This window comes from Macaca fascicularis, chromosome X (assembly GCF_037993035.2).
Source record: "Macaca fascicularis isolate 582-1 chromosome X, T2T-MFA8v1.1".
Taxonomy (NCBI): Eukaryota; Metazoa; Chordata; class Mammalia; order Primates; family Cercopithecidae; genus Macaca; species Macaca fascicularis.
In genome coordinates, this window is record NC_088395.1 from 125,693,589 (window position 1) to 125,717,974 (window position 24,386).

General features: G+C 40.2%; 1 long non-coding RNA gene across 1 annotated transcript; it reads right to left on the minus strand.

Annotated features, from left to right (window-relative positions):
- Positions 1–7,922: 7,922 nt before the first annotated feature.
- LOC135969078 (uncharacterized) lies at positions 7,923–19,683 on the minus strand. The gene is made up of 3 exons (XR_010584158.1): positions 11,127–19,683; positions 9,529–9,630; positions 7,923–8,128 (listed from the first exon to the last, which is right to left on the minus strand). It is a non-coding gene; the product is annotated as an uncharacterized lncRNA (long non-coding RNA).
- Between the last annotated feature and the right edge of the window lie 4,703 nt (positions 19,684–24,386).

Consider the following 24,386-nt stretch of genomic DNA (forward strand, 5'->3'; position numbering starts at 1 on the left):
AAAAAATTTGGTACAAAAGTGAATATTTCTTTAAACTGAGAAATCACAATATATTATGAATTTATAAAAGCTTACAAATACTACAAACATCAGAAAATCTAGAAAAATAATTTAATATTAACCTCCTGACACACTCCCTGTAACTTTCTCATATTGTAGGTTGCATACCATTTGTTTCCCTGCCACATGATGATTTTATAACATTTTCTATAAAAAGAAGAGAAAGATAACTTTGTCTTTCCTTTAACATTATTAACCAAAATTTGTATTTTATTGGACTTTTATTTTGCTTTAATAAAGTTTTTAATTGCCATTGTAATAATAATAAGACAAGTTTTGACAGGCTAGTCTTCTTTCTTTCAGTTTAGATATTTGGCTTTCTTCCTTCTTATCATATTTAAATTCAGGTTCATCAAAAATCTGAAGAACACCACAAAATTCATCTGAAAATAAAGCATTTATAAGAACAATTGCAGTGTATTGAAAAATGGACACTGCATTGTATTGAGTTATGTAATTATATAATCAAATCACTTTTAATACTGCATACATTGAGTTACTGATTAATATGTTTAGGCTTTTTGTGATTGGAACACTTGTTTCTTCAGGTTATTTTCCCATGTTCGTGACAATTGCATATGCCATTTCATCTGAAACTGCCAGTCTTCATCAGAATAAGATGAGTCAGATACACTAAAACATGATCCAATATGTTAAAATGCATAAAACATGCAAATTCATACATAGACAAAAATCATGATTTGTAATACTGCTACAGGCTTATGCTCTGAAAACAAAGCATTTCTGATAAATTCTGTGTCACAAGATTTCCATATAAAATGATGTGGCCACTATGGAAAACAGTATGGCAGTTCCTCAGAAAACAGAATTACCATGTGATCCAACAATCCTACTTCTGAATATTTATCCAAAAGAATTAAAATTGGGGTCTCAAAGAGATATTACCTCTCCCATTTTGACTGCAGCATTATTCACAATAGCCAAGATGTGGAAACAACCTAAATGTCCATCAGTAGATGAATGGATGAAGAAAATGAGATATAAATACAATGGAATATTAACCAGCCTGAAAAAGAAGGAAATCCTGCCATATGTGACAACATGGATGAACCTGTAGGGCATTATGCTAAAGGAAATAAGCCAGGCATAGAAGCACAAATACTGCGTGATTCCACTTATATGTGGTATCTAAAATTATCAAACTTGGCTGGGCATGGTGGCTCATACCTGTGGCACTTTGGGAGGCTGAGGCAGGAGGATTGATTCAGCCTAGGAGTTCAAGACCATCGTGGGGGACATAGTGAGACCCCATGTCTACAAAAAAAAGAAAAAAAAATCTGAGCATGGTGGCATACACCTGTAGTCCTAGCTACTCAGGAACCTGAGGCAGGAGGATCCCTTAAGCCCGGGAGTTCGAGGCTACAGTAAGCTAGGATTGCACCATTGCACTCTAGCCTGAGTGACAGAGTGAGACCCTATCTCTAATAAAATAAAAGAGTTAAACTCATAGAAGCAGAGTTGAATGGTGGTTGCCCGGGGCTTATGGGAAAGGGAAGTGGGGAGTTGTTGTTCAACAGGTATGAAGTTTCAGTTCTTCAAGATGAAGATTTTCTAGAGCTCTGCTGCAAAACATTGTCCCTCCAGCTAGCAATACTGTATTGTTTAGTTTAAAATATATTAAGAGGGTAGATCTTATGTTAATTGTTATTACCACAATAAAAAAACATACGCTGTGTTTATAGTTACACATGCTGCATTATTGAGTATATTAGTGACAGAAGAAAACTCCCATTCTGACTAGGCGGAACCGAGTCCTCCATATATAGTTTTACATGTCCAGTGAATAATTTTCCACAGACTAGTTTCTGGCTCTGTACATTCCAAATCTATTTCTCCTCAACTACACATACTCCCAATGCTGGGTGCTATAGAAGGTGTTAGTATTTGAGATATGCTCTTTGGCCCTGCACCACTAGCCAGCATAGTAAGGTAATTGAGGTGAGAGTATTTCTGGAAGCCACTCCTTACGCTGAGATGGTTAACAGTGATATAGAGATAACTGCCAGCCATGTAAATATATCTGATCAAATCAAAAATAAATGTAAACCCAATTAAATTTCTCCTCTGCATGATCCCAACAACGTTCACAGCCACCCAATGCCAATCCCGCCATGAAGGAAGAGTGATACAGGGGGAAGTAAGAGTGAAAAGAGACAGCTGTCTTAACTGATTGTAATTAAAATATTTTACTTTTGTAAATTTTACAAAAGCATATGACTATGTTATCCCACCATAAGGAGCCTTGTGTCTTGTAAGGCGCTCCTGCAAGTGAGCGGCTCTGATGCTTAAGCTTCATTAGCTTCACAGGAAATTTGGTACTAGATGTGGAGTGTATGAGAGAGGGGTCAACGATGATGCCAAGGTTTTTGGTCTGAGCAACTGGATGAGTGAAATTGTCATTTACTGAGATGTAGAAGACTAAAAGAAGATAAGTTATGGGGATGAACATCTGAAGGTTCAGTCTGGAACAGGAAAAGTAGTTTAAGATGTCTATAACACAGCTAAGCCATGTCAAGTAGGCAGTTGGATGTATGAATCTGGAGTTCAGGAGAAAGGATTGGCTGAAGAAGTGAATTAGGCAGACAGCAACACGTGGATTATATTTGAAGCCATGAGATTAGATATGGAGCAAGGAGAGTGAGAGAAAATAGGTGGACCAAGACCAAGCCCTTGGGAAATTCTAATGTTGGAGAAGTTGGGGAAAAGAAGAGGGATGAATAAAAGAGACAAAGAAAGGAACCAATGTGGTCAAAAGAAACCAGGAGAGCGTGAGGTCCTGGAAGCCAACTGAAAAAGTGCTTCAAAGTCGGAGTGATCAACTATTTCAAGTAATGTTAGGACTGACAAGAGATGGTTGGAGTGAGTCAAAGAGAGTGGACAGAATAAACAACCTACAGAATGGGAGAAAATATTTGCAAACTATATATCCAACAAAGGACTAATATCCAGAATCCACAAGGAACTCAAATCAAGAAAAAGCAAATAATCCCATTAAAAAGTGGACAAATGACATAAACAGACACTTCTCAAAAGAAGATACACAAATGTCCAACAGGTATATTAAAAAATGTTCAACAATACTAATCATCAGGGAGATGCAAATTAAAACCACAGTGAGATAAAAACACAGTGAGAAAAACCCAGCCAGAATGGCCATTATTAAAAAGTCAAAAAACAATAGATGTTGGTATGGATGCAGTAAAAGGGAACACTTTTACACTGCTGGTGGGAATGTGAATTAGTACAACCTCTATGGAAAATAGTATGGAGATTTCTCAGAGAACTAAAAGTAGCTCTACCATTCGATCCAGCAATCCCACTATTGGGTATCTACTCAACAGAAAAGAAGTCATTATATTAAAAAGACACTAGCACACATGTGTTTATCACAGCATTATTCACAATTGTAAAGATGTGGAATCAACCTAAGCGCCCATCAACTGATGAGTGAATAAAGAAAATGTTGTCTAGTCACAATAGCAAAGACATGGAATCCACCTAAATGCCCATCAATGATAGACTGGATAAAGAAAATGTGGTACATATACACCATGGAATACTATGCGGCCATAAAAAAGGAGTAAGATCATGTCCTCTGCAGGGATATGGATGGAACTGGAGGCCATTATCCTAACACAGGAAAAGAAAACCAAATACCACATGTTCTCACTTATAAGTGGGAGCTAAATGAGGAGAACACATGGTCACATAGAGGGGAATGGTATACACGGGCTTATTGGAGGATGAAGGGTAGGAGGTAGGAGAAGATCAGGAAAATTAACTAATGGGTACTAGGCTCAATACCTGGGTGATGAAATAATTTGCACAATAAACTCCCAAAACACAAGTTTATCTGTGTAACAAATTTGCACATGTACCCCTGAACTTAAAATAATTTTTTTAAAAAAGAAAATGTGGTATATATACACCATGGAGTACAAACCACTCAGCTATCAAAAAATAACAAAATAATGTATTTTGCAGTAACTTGGACGAAACTGGAGGCCATTATCCTAAGTGAAGTAACTTAGCAATGGAAAACCAAAAACCGCATGTTCGCCCTTATAAGCGGGAGCTAAGCTATGGGTATGCAAAGGCATACAGAGTAGTATAATGGACACTGGAGACTCAGAAAGGGAGGAGGGTGGGAGAGGGTAAAGAAGGAAAAAAATTACCTATTGGGTACAATGTACACTATTTGGGTGACAGGTACACTGAAAAACCAGACTTCACCACTATACAATTCATCCATGTAGCTAAAAACCACTTATACGCCCTGTGTTAGGTCATCCTTGCATTGCTATAAAGAAATACCTGAGACTGGCTAATTTATAAAGAAAGGAGGTTTAATTTGTCTCATGGTTCTGCAGGCTGTACAGGCATGGCACCAACATCTGCTCAGCTCCTGGTGAGGGTTTCAGGGAGCTTCCAATCATAGGAGAAGGTGAAGAGGAGCGAGCATATCACATGGTGAGAATAGGAGCAAGAGAGAGAAGGTGGAGAGGTGCTAACGTTGGAGACATTTAAACAACCAGATCTTGCATAAACTCAGAGCAAGAACTCACTTATCACCTAGAGGATGGCACCAAAGCCATTCATGAGGCATTCACCCCCATGATCCAATACCTCCGACCAGGAACTATCTCCAACACTGGGGATTGTATTTCAAAGTGAGATTAGGAAGGGACAAATATCCAAACCATATCAACCCCTAAAGCTATTGAAATAAAAGAAAGATAGAAATAATCTAAAGTTAGGTTGTAATTATGGTTGCATAGCTCTATAAATATACTAAAAAGCTGGGAATTGTACAGTTGAAATATGTGATGATTATTTTATATAAAATATACCCCAGGTAAAGGCTTTTTAAAAATAAACATCAAAAAGTACCAGAGACAGTGATGATACTTTGTGGTTTGGAACTTGCTTTTCTCAGTAATAGTTCTTGGGATTTTTTTCCTATCGGTGCATATAGATCTACTTCATTAATTTTTGAAGTTGCTTAGTTAAGTGGTACCATATTTATTTACCCAATTCCCTTTGATGGACATTTTGGTTGTTATCTCCTTGGCAATCATAAATAATGCTGCAATTAATATCTTTGAACATATTTTATGCATGTGCAAAATACAGATTTGTGATTTCTGGAATTGTTAAATAACAAGTATGCACATTTTGAGTTTTGACACATTACCAAATTGCACTCAATTGACTTTTCTCATCAGTAATATTTCAGAATGCCCTTTCCACACACCATTTTAAGCACCGGATACTAATAATCTTCTAATCTTTGCCACCCTGGTAGGTTTGTAAAAATAGCAATGTGATATTAATTTGCATGACTTTGATCACCAGTGAAGCAGAACACATTTTAATCTTTATTTCCATTTGTATTTCTTGCTTTGTGTCACAGCTGGGTCCTTTGCCATTTTTTTCTATTTAAGCATGTATCTTTTTACGTTAGTCAATTAGTTAGAATCATCTCATATAGGTTGCAAATATTTTTTTTCTAGATATATTGTTTGAATTTCAACATTATTTATGGTATTTTAATAGAGTTTTAAAATGTGGTCTATGTTTTCATTCTTTTCTTTTAATGGTTTCTGCCTCCAGCATCACATCTGATTGGGTTTTTTTTTTTTAACAAAAGCCAGAGAAATAGGTTTTCAGATTATTAACCCAAAGCTTAAAGAAAGCACGTTCCCTTTTCATAGCTAATCAGGTATCTGCAATGGAAACAAAATTGCCCCTCTCCATTCCCAATTTTAATCAAAATGTTTTTCTCCTTATGTTACTGGCAAAAAAACCACTGCCTAATTGAGACTTCTGTGTATTCAGTTAATGCTTCTGTGCATTTGGCCTGACAATGCCCAGAGGCTAATGGGACCGTGTGCTCTCTTTAACAAAGATGAGAGCACAAACATGAGTAAGACAGCCTATTATGGGCTTTCTGGGGCCTTTTAAAAATATTACATTTTCAGCATGTGAATTACACCAAATGGTGGTAACGCAGGTTTCTGGGGTTTAATGCATTTCTGCTCATTCCGTTTATAAAGCAAAATTGAAATAAAGTAATTCTATTCCAAAATATGTTTTAATCATGAGTTTTTGAAAGCTCTTTAGGTAAGATGTTTTTGCCTTGCATGATTTAGAAACCATTAAATTAAGTGGGTTTCCACAGTATTTGAATACTGCAAGTTGAACTTACTTTCAATCTAAAAGCAGGCAGAAGAGAATTTTGATGTAAACTGAATTATTAAAGTAATTTTCTTAATGATTAGGAAGTCGACTCAAAAAAACAAATGCTAGCCACTACCTATAGAATACAGAGTTATCAATCCTTGTTGTTTTCCAAAGTAGTCCAGATGTTTTAGAGGTAAATTTTGAAGTAAATTTGAAGTAAATGTCCAAAGTAAGAAAAATCAAATCGAACATTCAGACTTCAATCACTGCAAAAAAGACTTACAAAAATTTTTCAGATCACAAGAAATTGTTAAAACACCAGAACCCAAAAACAGAGGAGAAAGGAAGAAGTGTGGGTTGTGAGGTTAATTCCAGCATGTCCAGAATTAGCCCTAGTTGTTTTACTGAAGTTCTAGCGTGACACTGACCCCCCATCAAGACACAAAACATACTGGTTAATGGTGTTGTTTTGTAGCCATGAGTCTTGAGATTCACAGTGGTTTGTCCGAGCTTGTCGACATTATGTATTGGTAACAGTGAGACTGATTATTTGTACCTGGTCTCTGTGTGACATCTGTCCCTCCCTCAAAGGGCTCTACTGTTGAGGTTAAAATATGCCTGTGTGACTGGCCCATCTGGGAGTCCATTTTGGACTCCCTGGTTCTGAGGTGTTCTGTGCACATGTCAGTGTGTTCTGTGCACATGTCAGTGGTCCAAGTGATAAAGTGGGTCCTGCTATCATGGCTCTTAGAGAGGACGACAATAGGATCCTGTCCCTGACCACTCCAGACCCCTGGTTGTATCCTTTTCCTGTAATAAACTATGTATTTGTGAGTAATGCCATTTGAGTCCTCTAAGTCTCCTTTAGCAATGGAACCCTGTTCACTTGCCATAGCTAATGCAGCGTGGAAAAGTCATCCAGGAGAGTGGAAGAGATTATTAGTGGGGATACACATTGTTCAAAAATGGTGCTGGGACAAATAGTGTAGTAGATGTGTCTGCCCAGGTCACAGTGATTCTTCTCAGAGAACTTCTATCTTCTATCTTCTCCTTTCCAATTCATAAGGTTTCAGGAGTGGGTCCACAACAGCCACGTACACATTAAGTGACCCAAGTTCCCTAGTCAAAGCTGGTCGGATCAGAGGTGAACTCCTGACCCAAGCTAGACTGAGAAGAGTCTCTTCCAGTCTGAAGGGTTGACATCTTTAAGGGAGGAGACCTAAAAGCTCAGGGGTTGAGCTTTGGTATACACAGCTTCCACCAACAAGACCAAGTAGCCGAGAAAGCCCACCCACAGAGATGAATGAAGCCAAGGCTCAGAGGGCAGCAGAGCTGAGAAATGGCAACAAGCTACTCTTTGCATTCCTGACACCATTTCCTTCTCTGATTCCAGCCGTTTGGGAAATTAAGCTCCATCCAAGATCTGGGTTCCAGAGAAATACTCCATATTCTTATAATAAATTCCCTTTTTTCCCCCATCAAGCTAGCTTGAGTTAGCACCTTTACTAGCACCTAAATATCCTTAACTCACTAGCCATGTAGAAACATATAGAGCTAGATCACTACCTCACCGCCTGCCCAAAAATATATTCCAGATGGGATTAAGATTTCAATTTCAAAATAAAACAATATAGTGAGTAAAATCAAATATAGGAGAATATTTTTATTTATTTATTTGAGACCAGGTTATAAGACTGGCTAATTTTTGTATTTTTAGTAGCAATGGGGTTTCGCCATGTTGCCTAGACTGGTCTCGAACTCCTGGCCTCAAGTGAGCCAATCACCTCAGCCTCCCAAAGTGTTGGGGTTACAGTTGTGAGCCACCATGCCCCAGCCAGGAGAATATCTTTTATAATCGTGGAATCTAGAATCAAAAATAAAAAAGATTTAAACATTTGCCTGTATGACATTTGAATACTTATAAACAGCCAAAACACATCATAAACAAAGCCAAGAGGCATAAAAATAGGGAAAGTATTTGTAACAAATATGCAAAGTAAAAGACTAGTATTGGTAATACACAAAGGACTGTTATAAATTAATAAGATTGGCCGGGCACAGTGGCTCACGCCTGTAATCCCAGCACTTGGGAGGCTGAGGCGGGTGGATCGCCTGAGGTCAGGAGTTCGAGACCAGCCTGGCCAACATGGTGAAATCCCGTCCCGTGGTGGCAGGCGCTTGTAATCCCAGCTACTCGGGAGGCTGAGGCAGGAGAATTGCTTGAAGCCGGGAGGTGGAGGTTGCAGTGAGCCGAGATCGCACCATTGCACTCTAGTCTGGGGGACAAGAACGAGACTTCGTCTCAAAAAAAAAAATTAATAAGATTAAAAAGGCAGGCAAATCGACAAAGGATGAAAATTGAGAAATCATAGAAGGCAAATTACAAATTACCAGCAAACATAGTATATGAAAAGATGTTCAACCTGACACTTATTTAAGAAATAGAAACGAAAACTACAGATTGGCAGATATTAAAAAGGTTAATAGCCCTAGTGAGGACAAGGTTTTAGAAAAACATATACTCTCTTTTAACTATTGTTAAAAACTTTTGGGAATGTGATTTGGCAATATCAACTAAAATTTTAAATGCACAATAACTTTTGACACGGGTAATTCCACTGCTAGGAATTTATCCTACAGAAAATCACATAATGTGCATGATACTATATAATAAGGTTGTTTATTATAAAATGGTTTATAATAATAAAATTTGGACATACACAAATGTCTATCACAAGGCATTGCATTTTTTAAAATCTAGCATATCCACAGAGGGTAATAAACTGCAGCAGTCTAAAAATATTGAGGCAGCATTGTATGTACTGACATGGAAAGCTACTTGGAAAATACTTTAAGAAAAAAGCAAGTTGCAGATCACAGGAATAGCATGATTTTATTTTTGAAGAAGTGAGGGAGACCATGACCTGATAACAGTGGTTACCTGTGGGCAATAGGAATTGGGGGGGGGGGGGGGGCGCGCAGAAAGCTGGTAATTTTTAATGCGTACAGTTCTAAGTGTTCTAAAGCTTCTACAACAGACATTTATTAATTTTGTAATGATTTTAAAATAAAATGTTTTTAGAAACTTCAGTCAAAAATGAAAAGATGGCTGGGTGCGGTGGCTCATGCCTGTAATCCCAACACTTTGGGAGGCCGAGGGAGGCGGATCGCCTGAAGTCAGGAGTTTGAGACCAGCCTGGCCAATGTGGTGAAACCCCATGTCTACTAAAAATACAGAAATTAGCCGGGCATGGTGGCACGCACCTGTAATCCCAGCTACTCAGGAGGCTGAGGTAGGAGAATTGCTTGAACCCGGGAGGCAGGTGGAGGTTGCAGTGAGCCGAGATCGCACCATTGCACTCCAGCCTCGGTAACAAAAGCAAGAATCCGTCTCAACATCAACAACAACAAAATAATAAAATTTAATTTAAAATAAATAAATAAATAATAAGACTTAACATCAAAATAGGTCAATTCTCTTTAATTTAAATTATAAATCTAACATGATCCCAGTAAAACTGCCTATTCTAGGGACTAGAGAAGCTTGTTTGATGTTCATATGGAAAATAAGAAAGAATAACCAGAAAAATGCTGAAAAGGAAGAATAATGGGACAGGAGGAACTTGTCTTATTAAAGTGTATATAATAAATATGGATAGCAAGGATATTTATTACAGCAGTGTTTATATTAGAGACCAACCGTAGACCACTAAAATACCTACCAATATAGGACTAGTTAAATAAAATATGATATGTCCATGTTGTGCAATACTATGCAATTATTGACAATGATGTAGATGTATTGGTGTGGAAAGATGCCCATGATATATTGCTAAATACAATAAAGCAAGTTGCAAAACAATAAATATAATGTAATCCTATTTATGAAAGAAAGGCACATATATATATGAACACACGTACATTACATGTATGTAAATACATGGAAAGTAGACAGAAATTATGCCCACTGAACTGGTAACAGTGGTTACCTTCAAGGAGAAGACTGGGATTCAGGGTATGGGTGGTGGGAGGGAGAGTAGTAAGGATTTTGTTCTGTATGCTTCTATAATGTTTGAATCTTTTATGAGAATGATTCCTGTATCACCTGTGTACTTTTTTTTTTTTTTTTTGAGATGGAGTCTCGCTCTGTCACCCAGGCTGGAATGCAGTGGCGCGATCTTGGCTCACTGCAAGCTCCGCCTCCCGGGTTCACACCATTCTCCTGCCTCAGCCTCCCAAGTAGCTGGGACTACAGGCGCCCACCACCAGGCCCGGCTAATTTTTTGTCTTTTTAGTGGAGACGGGATTTCACCGTGTTCACCAGGATGGTCTCCATCTCCTGACCTCGTGATCTGCCCGCCTCGGCCTCCCAAAGTGGTGGGATTACAGGCATGAGCCACTGTGCCCAGCCTGCTCACCTGTGTACTTTTTAAAAGACAAAAAGTGTCTGCAATCCCAGCACTTTGGGAGGCCGAGGCAGGTGGATCACTTAAGGTCTGGAGTTCAAGACCGTCCTGACCAACGTGGTGAAATCCTTTCTCTACTAAAAACACAAAAATGCATGGTGGTGCATGCCTGTAATCCCAGCTATTCAGGAGGCTGAGGCACAAGAATCGCTTGAACCTAGGAGGTGGAGGTTGAAGTGAGCCGAGATCGCACCATTGCACTCCAGCCTGGGTGACAGAGTGAAACTCTGTCTCAATAAATAAATAAATAACAAAAAGTAAGAGCAGTTACCACAGTCTGCTTCTCTGTGAATGTTGGGACAAACTGGACCACATTCAAAAGTTTACATTCAATCACATATTTCTTCATTTATTCAACAAATATTTACTGCTGAGTGCTAGGTACTTGGTACTCACTAGTGATTAACAGACAATGCTCTGATCCAGGGCAGCTCATCCAGCTGGGTGACTGCTGAAGCCAGCTGTCAGTGGAGGTGACTGGAACACAGGTGCAATTGATGTGGCTCTTTAGAAGCCACGTAGATCAATTGTGTATGGTTAATGGCTACTAATAAAATAAGAAGTTAATACCTGTTGCAATAATGTCCGCAAGTGAGAGATAACATGACAGAGGCAAAAAACCTAACGATTTCTGGATCCAATGATGCAAAAAGAGAAAGGCAAGCAACAGTGGAAAAATCCAACATGTCTGTTGTAAGACTTTTACCTAAAGCTTTCTTGCTCTCTGAACCAGCCATGGAATCAACTCTGCCCTCACCTGTACTTTCTGGTCTGCCAAAGTAGAAACCTACCCATGGAACTTTGCATTTTCCTTCTTGGACCATGACAGACTCAGGGAGTGGAGGGTGGCGGGCATTGCCAGGGCAGCTAATGGGGACCTCAGGAACCGTAGATTTGTGGCTAAATACCTGAATCCTCCCATCCTGGGGAGGACTGGGATTTATGTGGTCAGAGCCAGAGTATGAAGCTTCTGCCAGAGGCAGCACAGTCTGCCAAGGCCCTGAAGGTCAGGTCAAGTCAAAGCCCTCAGGAGAAAGCTGGGGTTTGATCACCAGGATGACCTTGTGCAGGCCTAAATCCAAAGAGTCCAAGACAAGGCTCAGACTGAGCAAAGAATCCAGCACTGTTTGCCTGCCCACATCTTCCTGAGCTACTGAATTCCCTCCTCGTGTTCCCCTTTCTGTCCTCTGAATTCAAGTCCTGGCACTGGCTTTCCTGCTAGAGCCTTGGCCCTTCTCCACATAAGTATCTGACTTTCTGCCTCAGGTTGCCTGAGGAAAAGCCCTGAGACAACCTAGCCCCTGGGACCGTGCTACCCAGGAGTCAAGCCCATGGCCTGCACTCCCAGCCCATCTGTCCTGTTCCCTTCAGTGGCAGAGAGACCAGCACCCTACTCATGGGCATTAGAATCTCGCTATCAGACCCCTGGCAAGGCCCTGTCTGGGCAGCTCTCCCTTTTCAATATTGCTTTCTGGTTGCAGCACTTCGCAGGCATCTTTCTCAGTGTAAATCCACAAATTGGTATTCTGGATTTGCAATCAACCAATTGTAAATTTAGGTAGGGCAATCCCATCCCTAGACCCGAACACTTCTGGGAGAGCTGACAAAGTTTCTGAATCCTCAAATTTGCAAAACAGACCCTCCGCCCCTGGAAGGACCTGCTCATACAGCCAACTGGTTTCTTTCTGTACCACCTCGTCACTGAAACAGGCAGAGTACAAGAGACGATTCTGAAATATAGAACCCTGTCTAGGAAGGCAGGCTTAAAGAGGGCCTCCAGGAAGGGACTGTGAGCAAAGCATAAACTGTGTGTAGGTGTATGGCAGTGGGGGGCAATGGCAAGAAGGAGGAATAGAATAAGAGAACAGTTAAAAAAAAAAAAAAAAGAATGTGGATGGGAGAGGGTGGGTGCTGAGAATTACTTAATAGATACAATGCACATTATTTGAGTCATGGATACACTAAAAGCCTAGATTTCAGACTGTGCAATACATCCATAGAACAAAATTACATTTGTACCTTTTAGATGTATACAATAATTTTTAAGACAAATGTGAGCTCTGCCTGTGTTTGCATCTCAGTCCAGTTTCCTCATTTATAAAACAGAATCATAATATCTGAAGTCCAGTTTCCTCATTTGTAAAATGGGATCATAATAGTGTTTACCACTATGTTATGAGAATTAAATGAGGAAGACTTAGCACAATGTCCAGCACATAGGAAGCGCTCAGTATATGCCACCTGCTCCTAGAGGAGAGAGTGAGGCCAAGGAGGTTCCAACAGGGAAGAAAGCAGAAATAAATGAAGGGAGATGAGAAAGACTCAGATGAGCTGCCTAATTCCCACTTTTTTCCGAGGGCCAGCCTTGACTGTTTTAGGTGTTTAACCAGAAATGTATTTGCATGATTTGTAAATTTCCCTGTCACTACCAATTTCCAATTCCAGCTCTGTCCTTTTTTATCTGTGTGTGACCATGGGTAAATCTCCTAATCACTCCATGCCTGTTTCTTCAAAAATACAAGTAGGTGGTTATTGTAGAAAACTGTTAAGACCATTTCTATTCTAACATTCTTATTCTATCTTAAATTCTTGTCATTTTCTTTGTGAAAGGGTTATGTGTTGAATTATGTCCTCAGAAGGATATATTGAAGTCTTAAGCCCCAGTACCTGTTGTTACCGGTGGAGGGTGTCCAGGTTCTTGGCATTTTGAACAAAGAATTGGATAAAACCCACAGGTTTTTCAAAGGTCAGATGGCTGTAGGTGTGCAGTTTTATTTCTGGGTTCTCTATTCTGCTCTGTTACCAGTGGAGGGTGTCCAGGTTCTTGGCATTTTGAACAAAGAATTGGACAAAGCAAGGAAAGAATGAAGCAAGGAAAGAATGAAGCAAGGAAAGCAGAGATTTATTGAAAACGAAATTACACACCACAGGGTAGGAGTGGGCTGAAGCAGCTGCTCATGGGCCCCGACACAGAATCTTCTTGCATACAAATACTCCCTAGAGGTTTCCCATTGGCCACTTGGTGTTCAACTTATGTAAATGAAGTGGTGGCCCACAATCAGAGGCTAAAGGGAAGTTACAAAGTTGCACTTCTGTGCAAACAAAGGCTTGGCCCGCAGTCAGAGGCTGAAGGGAAGTTACAAAGTTACAATTCTATGCAAAAAAAGAGGTATTTTCAATTTCCCATCTGCCCCACAGAAAAGGTGGGGGTTTGCAAAGGGAAACAAAAAGCCTCTGGTCCTTTTGTTACTTAGGTGTGGAAAGTTAGGTTTTCCAGCTGGGTGTGGTGGCGGGCACCTGTAATCCCAGCTACTCAGGAGGCTGTGGCAGGAGGATCACTTGAACTCAGGAGGTAGAGGTTGCAGTGAGCCAAGATCACGCCATTGCACTCCAGTCTGGGTGACAGAGAGAGACCCCGTCTAGGGGGAAAAAAATTAAATAAATAAACCCCCGCGGCTTTCATGATTGCTTCTGGGAGAAAAAAAAAAAAAAAGGAAAGTTAGGTTTTCCTTTCCACTTCATTCTAGGAAGTCAGTGTGAATCAGCCTCAGGTTCCCTACCTCCAGACCCTATTCTCCTACCTCACCTGAAAATGAGACCTTATTTGGAAATAATCAAAGATGTAATCAAGTTAAGTTCGTTTATTAGGGTGGGCCCTAATCCAATATGGCTGGTGTCTTTCTAAGAGTAGAAGATGCACAGAGACAGGGGCGAGAAGACGGCCATGTGATGACACAGGCAACAACTGGAGTGATCCATCTACAAGCCAAGGAACACCCATGATTACCAGAAAACAACAGAAGCTAGAAGGAGGCAAGGAAGGATTCTCCCCTCCAGGTGTCAGAGGGGCAGGCCCTGAAGACACCTTGATTTCAGACTTCTAGTGTCCAGAACTGTGAGAAAATACATTTCTGTTATTTTAAACCATTCAGTTTGTACTACTTTGTTACAGTAGCCCCAGGAAACTAATCCAGAAAGTGTCCCCAAAACATGTCTATCTTGTGCTATCAAACTGTTGTTTCCAAGAGTCCTACCTGCTTTCATATCTCCATTTCTAATTAAAGAAAGTTTAAACACAGCATTCTAAATTCCTGATTTAGCAATTTCATTAAATGATAAAAATTAATGCATGATATACCAGATATTCGGAAAACATAAATTGCCAGAAGATTGTTATAGCAACATCCATACTAATTAACATGTCTTAAGAAAGGCCATGCATGTTTATCATCTAATTAGAATCATACAATCAAAAGAATAAAGAGTACTTCCTTGGGGGATATAAAATAAATAAATAACTACAATATTTTCATTAAAGTTGGCAATGTTCCTTTGAACCTATCTGAGTGCTAGAAATTGATGTATAAATTAAATGGTTTTATAGTTTAGATTTGATATCTAGAAGAGATTTACACCATTAGTGCAAATTATTTTAAAATGTATTGCGTGTTTGAAAAATGCTATGACGCTTACGATGCTATGTGAAGAAAATGAGCTACAACTCATTTAAAATCATGAATAAAAGGGTGTTTTAGAGACTGATGTCCGTATTCCTATGAGACCTGAAAACTTCTCCAAAGTTCAGAGGGTTTGACCAAAAAATGCACCAATTTTCTAAATATGGGGTTTGCCAAATTGTAACCCACAGGCCAAATCCATCCCCTCACTGGTTTTTTGTACAGCCTATGAGCTAACTATAGATAGATAGATAGATAGATAGATAGATAGATAGATAGATAGATAGATAGTTTTATATATATATATAACACTTAAAAATTGAAAGAAGAAAAATATTTTGTAACTCACGAAATTTCCATGAAATTCAAATTTCAGTGTTAATAAATAAAGTTTTCTGGGAACACATCCTGCCTCACTCATTCACTTACATATTGTCTATGGCTGTTTGCATCACTTTCCTATTGCTGTATAACAAATTACCACAATGTTAGTGGCTTAAAACACAAATTTATTATCTTACAGTTTCCACTGGTCAGCAGTCCCGGCAGGACTGGGCTGTTTGTTCAGGGTCTCACCAGGCTGAAATCAAGGCGCTGGCTGGGATGGTAGTCTCATTTGAGGCTCAAGGTCCTCTTTCAAGCTCACCTAGCTGGCAGAATTTAATTCTTTGCAGTTGTAGAACTGAGACTCCCATTCTTATGCTGGCCACCAGCCAAGGGCTACCTTCAGCTCCTAGAGGCTGGTTAGATACCTTGCCACATGGCCCCCTCCATCTTCAAAGTAAGCAATAGAGAGTCTCCCTCACATTAAACCTCTTTAACATTTTGAATCTCTCTTACTAGGAAGAGCCCTATCCCTTTTAAAGGCCCACCTGATTAGGTGAAACCTACCATGCATAATCTCCCTATTTTAAGGTCAACTGATTTGGGACATTAAGTACGTCTCCAAAATCCCTTCACAGCAGCACCTAGGTTAGTGTTTGATTAAATAACTGAGATAAAGTTTTTATGCATCAGGGGCCAGGAATCTCAGGAGCCATCTTAGAATTCTGCCTACCACACTGTTGCCATGCTATGATGGGAAACTTCAGTAGTTGCAACAGAGACCACATGGCCAGCAAAGCTTAATATTTGGCCCAGAGACCATACGGCCCCAAATTACTTACTAATTGGCCCAAACAGAAAAAGTTTGCTGATCCCTGTCCCAAATTAAGCTGAGTTTCAAACTTGAAAACTGCATGATCTCTGTCCAGCAAATAACCCTAAATCTGGGACAATGTAAACAGAAGGAAGAGGCCATGAGAGTGAGACAATAGTAGCATTACCAAACTGTTTCACCTTTTCAACTCACATATATACACAAATACAAATACCGATGGTACCGAACTGGTGGTACTTTTTCTTTTCTCTTTCCTTTTTTTCTTTTTTTTTTTTGGAGATGGAATCTTGCTCTGTCAACCCAGGCTGGAGTGCAGTGGTGCAATCTCAGCTCACCACAACCTCCACCCACTGGGTTCAAGCGATTCTCCTACCTCAGCCTCCCGAGTAGCTGGGACTGCAGGTGTGCACCACCACGCCCGGCTAATTTTTGTATTTTTAGTAGAGACGGGGTTTCACCATGTTAGCCAGGCTGGTCTCGAACTCCTGACCTCAGGCAACCCACCTGCCTCGGCCTCCCAAAGTGCTCGGATTACAGGCGTGAGCCACTGCGCCTGGCCGATACTCTTTCAAATGAGTCTTTTCAAGCACACACTAGGGGACTAACAAAATGATAACTCACGTCATAATATTATCACTGCCCATCTTTGTCAAATCTTAACATGTTTGCTTCTTTTTAAAAACTGGCCAGGCTCGGTGGCTCATGCCTGTAATCCCAGCACTCTGGGAGGCCAAGGTGGGTGGATTACATGAGTCCAGGAGTTTGAGACCAGCCTGGCCAACATGGTGAAATCCTGTCTCTACTAAAAATACAAAAAAATTAACTGGGTGTGGTGGTGCATGCCTGTAATTCCAGCTACTCAGGAGGCTGAGGTGGGAGAATCACTTAAGCCTAGGAGGTCATGGCTGCAGTGAGCGGAGATGGCGCCACTGCACTCCAGCCTGGGTGACAGAGTGAGACTTTGTCTCAAATAAATAAATAAAGTAATAAAAGCTATAACACAGGCCGGGCGCGGTGGCTCAAGCCTGTAATCCCAGCACTTTGGGAGGCCGAGACGGGTGGATCACGAGGTCAGGAGATCGAGACCATCCTGGCTAACACGGTGAAACCCCGTCTCTACTAAAAAGACAAAAAACTAGCCGGGCGCGGTGGCGGGCGCCTGTAGTCCCAGCTATTTGGGAGGCTGAGGCAGGAGAATGGCAAAAACCCGGGAGGCGGAGCTTGCAGTGAGCTGAGATCCGGCCACTGCACTCCAGCCTGGGCGACAGAGCGAGACTCCGTCTCAAAAAAAAAAAAAAAGCCGTAACACTGTAGCCTCCTCTGATCTCATGCCACTCCCTCCACCTTCAGAGGTAAACACTGTGCCTTCCACCTATTCATCTATCCATAGAAAACATATTCCAATTTGTCATCTTTTGAACTTTACAGAAATCAAACTATATAGCATGTATTCTGCAATTTCCTTCTCTTGCTTAGTGTGTTTATGAAATTTATTCCCATCAATGTGTATAGCTAAAATTTGTTCATTTTTACTGACAATAGTATCCCATTGTATAAGTATACCATGGTTTATTTTTCTATTCAACTGGTGGTGTATATTTGGGTTACATGCAGTCATTTACTATTACAAACAACGCTGCTATGAACATTCTTGTGTAGTCTCCTGACTCAGATATGAAAAAATATCTCTGGCTGGGTGCGGCGGCTCACGCTTGTAATCCCAACACTTTGGGAGGCCGAGGCGGGCAGATCACGTGGGATCAGGAGTTCCAGACCAGCCTCGCCAACATGGTGAATGAAACCTATCTCTACTAAAAATACAAAAAATTAGCCAGGCATGATGGTGCATGCCTGTAATCCCAGCTACTCGGGAGGCTGAGGCAGGAGAATCGCTTGAATCCAGGAGGTGGAGGTTGCAGTGAGCCGAGATCGTGCCACTGCACTTCAGTGTGGGCGACAGACAGAGACTCCGTCTCAGAAAAAAAAAAAAAAAAAGAAAGAAAGAGAAAAAAAAAGAAAAAGTATCTCTAGCATATTACCTGAGAGTAGAATTTCTGGGAAATTAGGGTATGCATATGTTTATCTTTATTAGATATTATCAAATTCTTGGCCGGGAGCAGTTGTTCACGCCTGTAAACCCAGTACTTTGGGAGGCTGAGGCAGGCAGATCACAAGGTCAGGAGATCGAGACCATCCTGGCCAACATGGTGAAACCCCATCTCTACTAAAAATACAAAAAAAAAAAAAAAAATAGCCGGGCATGGTGTGGCACGCGCCTCGAGTCCCAGCTACTCAGGAGGCTGAGGCAGGAGAATTGCTTGAACCCAGGAGGCGGAGGCTGCAGTGAGCCGAGATTGCGCCACTGCACTCCAGCCTGGGCGACAGAGTGACAGAGTGAGACTCTGTCTCAAAAAAAAAAAAAAAAAAAATTATTCTCTAAAATGTCTGTGCCAATTTATACTCCAACTAACAGTAAACAGTTCCTTTCCCCAAGCCCTTACCAATAATTAATATCATCAAACTTTTAATTTTTGCCAGTCTCTGGGTATGATGTGGTGGTTTCATTATTGTTTAATTTTGTATTTTCCTGATTACAAATTATATAAAATAGCTTTCCGTATTTTTTTTTTTTTTTTTTTTTTTTTTTTGAGACGGAGTCTTGCTCTGTAGCCCGGGCTGGAGTGCAGTGGCCGGATCTCAGCTCACTGCAAGCTCCGCCTCCCGGGTTTGCGCCATTCTCCTGCCTCAGCCTCCTGAGTAGCTGGGACTACAGGCGCCCGCCACCTCGCCCGGCTAGTTTTTTGTATTTTTAGTAGAGACGGGGTTTCACCGTGTTAGCCAGGATGGTCTCGATCTCCTGACCTCGTGATCCGCCCGTCTCGGCCTCCCAAAGTGCTGGGATTACAGGCTTGAGCCACCGCGCCCAGCCGATTAGCTTTCCGTATTTTTACTGTATCTTCAGATTTCTTCTTCTGTGACCTGCCTGTTCATAGCCCTTGACAATTTTCCTATCGGGCCATTTGTTGGTTTTTAACTAATCTGTAGTCTCTACATATTCTAATACTAACCCTTTATCACTTATATTCATTTATTCATTCATTCAACAAGTATTTATTAAGTATATACTATATGCCACACATTATTTGAGGACGGAAGGATGTGGCAGTCAGCAAGGCAAAGTCCTTGGTCTCAAGGAGTTTGAATTCTAGTGGGGAGACAGGCAACAAAGAGCAAATAGATATAGAATATCAGGTAGTAATAAGTGCTATGAAGATAAAGTAAACGGAGAAGATGAAGTGACAATGGTTTTATTTTCAATACGGTGGTCAAAGAAGGCCCCTTTGAGGAGGTGACATTTGGACAGACACATTAATTAATTGAAGAAGAGAGCCAGACGTATATTTGAATGAAGAGTATTCTTCCAGGCAGAGAAAAATCAATGGCCAAGGGTCTGAGATAAAAGCAAGCACGTTGCAATTATCTTTTCCTAGACTGAAGCTTGTTTTTTCATTTTGTTTATGACTTGTCTTCTTGTACGCAAGTTTTAAATTTTTAATGTAGTATAATTTATCCAGATTTTACTTTATTTATGGCTTATCTAGCTGTATTTTGTTTATGAAAGCCTTCCTTACTACACAGTCATAAACATATTTGCCCTGGCCAGGCACGGTGGCTCACGCTTGTAATCCTAACACTTTGGGAGGCCTAGGCGGGTGGATCATCTGAGGTCAGGAGTTCGAGACCAGCCTTGCCAACATGGCGAAACCCCGTCTATACTAAAAATACAAAAATTAGCCAGGCGTGGTGGTGGGTGCCTAGAATCCCAGCTACCTGGGAGGCTAAGGCAGGAGAATCGCTTGAACCCGGGGGGCAGAGGTTGCAGTGAGCTGAAATCGTGCCACTTCACTCCAGCCTAGGCGAAAGAGCCAAACTCCGTCTCAAAAAAGAAGATATTTGCCCATGCTGTCTTCTAAAAGTTTGTAACTACTTGTCACATTTAGGTCATAAAATCACTTTGGGCAGGGCGCGGTGGCTCACCCCTGTAATCCCAGCACTTTGGGAGGCTGAGGCGGGCAGATCACAAGGTCAAGAGATCGAGACCATCCTGACTAACACAGTGAAACCTCATCTCTACTAAAAATAAAAAAAATTAGCTGAGTGTGGTGGTACATGCCGTGCCTGTACTCCCAGCTACTTGGGAAGCTGAGGCAGGAGAATCCCTTGAACCCGGGAGGCAGAGGTTGCAGTGAGCCAGGATCACGCCACTGCACTCCAGCCTGGGTGACAGAGTGAGACTCCATCTCAAAAAAATAATAAAATAAAATAAAACCACTTTGAGTTTCTTTCTGTATACAATGTCTGGGTGAAATTTTATTTTTTTCAAAATAATAACCAATGGTTCCAGCAACATTTATTAAATAATTCATTTCCACACTGATCCTGTATTAAGATTTTCTTTACATGTGGTTTCTGGGCTCTCTGTATTCTGTCCCACTGGTCTGTTTTTCTCTGTACTGTCTTAATTACTATAGCTTATAAGAAGTGCTGCCGTCAGGTAGGGTATATTGTACTGCTTTAATATTGTCTTGGTTATTCTTGGTTCTATTTAGAATTTTAATTGGAATTGCATTCAATCTCTAAATGAATTTAGGGAGACTTTGCATCATTACATTATTAAGTCTTCCTATACATAAACGTATTTTATCTATTAACTTAGATTTTCTTTAATGTTACTCAATAAAGATTTATACTTCTTTGCATATAAGTCTTGTACATATTTTGTTAGATTTATTCCTGGGAGTCTTTTAGTTTTTGTTTCTACTGTAAGCTCTAATTGGTATACTATTTTATTTATATATATATATATATATATATATATATATATATAGCTTTTATAAAACCTTGCTTCAATATTTTACATATACTTTTGTATTTTCTATATGGACAGTCATGTCATCTACAAATAATAAGCTTTGTTTCTCCTTTTTTGATCCTTACTTTTTATTTATTTTCCTTTTCTTACTACACCAATTGGGACCTACAGTACAAGGTTGAATAGAAGTGCTAGTTTTGCTCCTTTGTATTATTATGGTGAAGTAAATTAATAGTTTTCTTAAGTTAGATCACTCTTTTATTGCTGAGATAAACCCACCTTGGTCATAGGTATTTTCAATGCATTATTCATTCTGATTGCTAGTATTTTGTTTTAGATTTTGGCATGTATGTTCATAAGTGAAGTTCGCATATAATTTTCCTTTCTCATAATATCTTTGCCTGGTTTAGCATAGAGGTTATGCTAGCCTTATAAAATGAGTTGGGGGAGATTTAATGCAACAGTTTATATAGTATTGAGATTATCTGTACCTTGCATATCTGATAGAACTCACCTATACAACCAACTACCTAGCGGGTAGGTGGTGGTTGTTTGTTGGTTGATAGATTTTAACCACTGCTTCAATTTAGTTCACAAATGTAAGTCTGTTCAGTTTTCTCCATTTTATCTTGAGTCAATTTTGGTAAATTTTAGCCTTATATAAAATTATCCATTTCATTTAAGTTTTCAAATTTAATGGCATAAAGATGTTCACAAAGTTATCTTACTTTTGTTTCAATATCCTGTCTACTGTTATTTACTTTACATCCATTTTGGTTTGGTTTTTTTTTTTTAAGATGGTTTTTTTTTTTTTTTTAGATGTTACCCAAGCTGCAGGGCAGTGGCACGATCTCAGCTCACTGCAACATCCACTTCCCAGTTCAAGCGATTCTCCTGCCTCAGGCTACTGAGCAGCTGGGACTACAGGCATGCGCCACCATGCCCAGCTAATTTTTGTATTTTTAGTAGAGATAGGGTTCGCTATGTTGACCAGGCTGGTCTCGAACTTATGACCTCAGGTGATTCACTCGCCTTGGCCTCCCAAAGTGCTGGGATTATAGGTGTGAGCCACCGCGCCCGGCCCCATTTTCTTTTTTTACTCATTGATGGCCCTGAATTTATTGATAAGTAGGTGATTTTTTTTTATCGCTTATCTCATGATTTATTCAGATCTTTAATGTCTTTCAATGAAGCTTTACAAGTTTATTCATAAATACTTTATTTTTTGTTGCTCTTGAAAATGGCCTTTTTAAAAAAAGACTTTATTTTTGTGTATAGTAACCCTATTTATTCTATTTTAAAAACTTTTATTTTAAGTTCAAGTGTACATGTGTAGGCTTGTTACATAGGTAAATGTGTGTCATGAGGGTTTGCCGTACAGATTATTTCATCACCAGGTGTTAAGCCTAGTACCCATTAGTTACTTTTCCTGATCCCCTCCCTCCTCCCACCCTCCACCCTCTGAAAGGCCCCAGTGTGTGAAAGGCCCCTCTATGTGTCCATATGTTCTCATTTTAGTTCCCACTTATAAGTGAGGACATGAAGTATTTGGTTTTCTGTTCCTGCGTTAGTTTGCTAAGGATACTGGCCTCCAGCTCCATCCATGTCCCTGCAAAGGACATGCTCTTGTTACTTTTTATAGCTGCATAGTATTCCATAGTGTATATGTACCACATTTTCTTTACTCAGTCTATCACTGATGGGTATTTAGGTTGACTCCATGTCTTTGCTATTGTGAATAGTGCTGCAATGAACATACATGTGCACGTGTCTTTATAACAGAATGATTTATATTCCTTTGGGTATATTCCCAGTAATGGGATTGCTGGGTTGAATGGTAGTTCTACTTTTAGCTCTTTCAGGAATCACCATACTGCTTTCCACAATGGATGAACTAATTTACACTCCCACCAATAGTGTACAAGTGTTCCCTTTTCTCTGCAACCTTGCCAGCATCTGCTTTTTTTTTTTTTCCCCTTTTTATCATAGCCATACAGACTGGTGTGAGATGGTATCTCATTGTGGTTTTGGTTTGCATTTCTCTAATGATCAGTGATATTGAGCTTTTCCTCATATGCTTGTTGGCCATACGTACGTCTTCTTCTGAAAAATGTCTGTTCATGTCCTTTACCCACTTTTCAATGGGGTCGTTTAGTTTTTTCTTGTAAATTTGTTTAAGTTTCTTATAGATTCTGGATATTAGACCTTCATCAGATGCATAGTTTGCAAAAATGTTCTCACATTCTGTAGGTTGTCTGTTTACTCTGTTGATAGTTTCTTTTGCTGTGCAGAAATGCTTTCATTTGGCCGGGCGCGGTGGCTCACGCCTGTAATCCCAGCACTTTGGGAGGCCGAGGCGGGCGGATCACAAGGTCAGGAGATCGAGACCACGGTGAAACCCCGTCTCTACTAAAAATACAAAAAATTAGCCGGGCGCGGTTGTGGGCGCCTGTAGTCCCAGCTACTCGGGAGGCTGAGGCAGGAGAATGGCGTGAACCCGGGAGGCGGAGCTTGCAGTGAGCCGAGATCGCGCCACTGCACTCCAGCCTGGGCGACAGAGCGAGACTCCGTCTCAAAAAAAAAAAAAAAAAAAAAAGAAATGCTTTCATTTAATTAGATCCCCTTTGTCAATGTTTGCTTGTGTTGCAATCGCTTTTGGTGTCTTTGTCATGAAATCTTTCCCTGTGCCTATGTCCTGAGTGGTATTGCCTAGGTTGTCTTCCAGGGATTTTATAGTTTTGGGTTTTACATTTAAGTCTTTGATTCATCTTGAGTTAATTTTTGTATGATATGGTATAAGGAAGCGGTTTAGTTTCAGTCTTCTGCATATTGCTAGCCAGTTATTCCAGTACTATTTATTGAATAGGGAGTCCTTTCCTCATTGCTTGTTTTTGTCAGATTTGTCAAAGATCAGATGGCTGGAGGTATGCAGTTTTATTTCTGGGTTCTCTATTCTGTTCTGTTACAGGTGGAGGGTGTCCAGGTTCTTGGCATTTTGAACAAAGAATTGGACAAAACGCGCAAATAAAGCAAGAAAGGAATGAAGCAAGGAAAGCAGAGATTTACTGAAAATGAAAGGACACTCCACAGTGTGGGAGTGGGCGGAGCAGTGGCTCAAGGGCCCTGGATACAGAATCTTCTTGGGGGAGGGAGAGCATCAGGATAAA